We start from the raw sequence: 212 nt of genomic DNA, 5'->3' as shown, positions 1-212 counted from the left end.
GAAGAACCAAATCCATTCGTATAGGGAACAAGATAGGAAAAGTCCATTTCGTAATTACAACATTCTCGCGTTTTTGAAAGCTGCGGATGGTGGTTCGTTCGCTCCTTTCTCGAATACGCCGAAAAATTATTCATTGGAAAAAGGGAAAAGAGGACCACGGATGAATCGAATTTTTATTTTGAAACGAGCGTTGAGAAGATTTAGCGAGTAAA

Source organism: Habropoda laboriosa, unplaced genomic scaffold, assembly GCF_001263275.1.
Source record: "Habropoda laboriosa isolate 0110345459 unplaced genomic scaffold, ASM126327v1 scaffold276, whole genome shotgun sequence".
NCBI classification, from domain to species: Eukaryota; Metazoa; Arthropoda; class Insecta; order Hymenoptera; family Apidae; genus Habropoda; species Habropoda laboriosa.
This window is presented reverse-complemented; position numbering follows the sequence as displayed.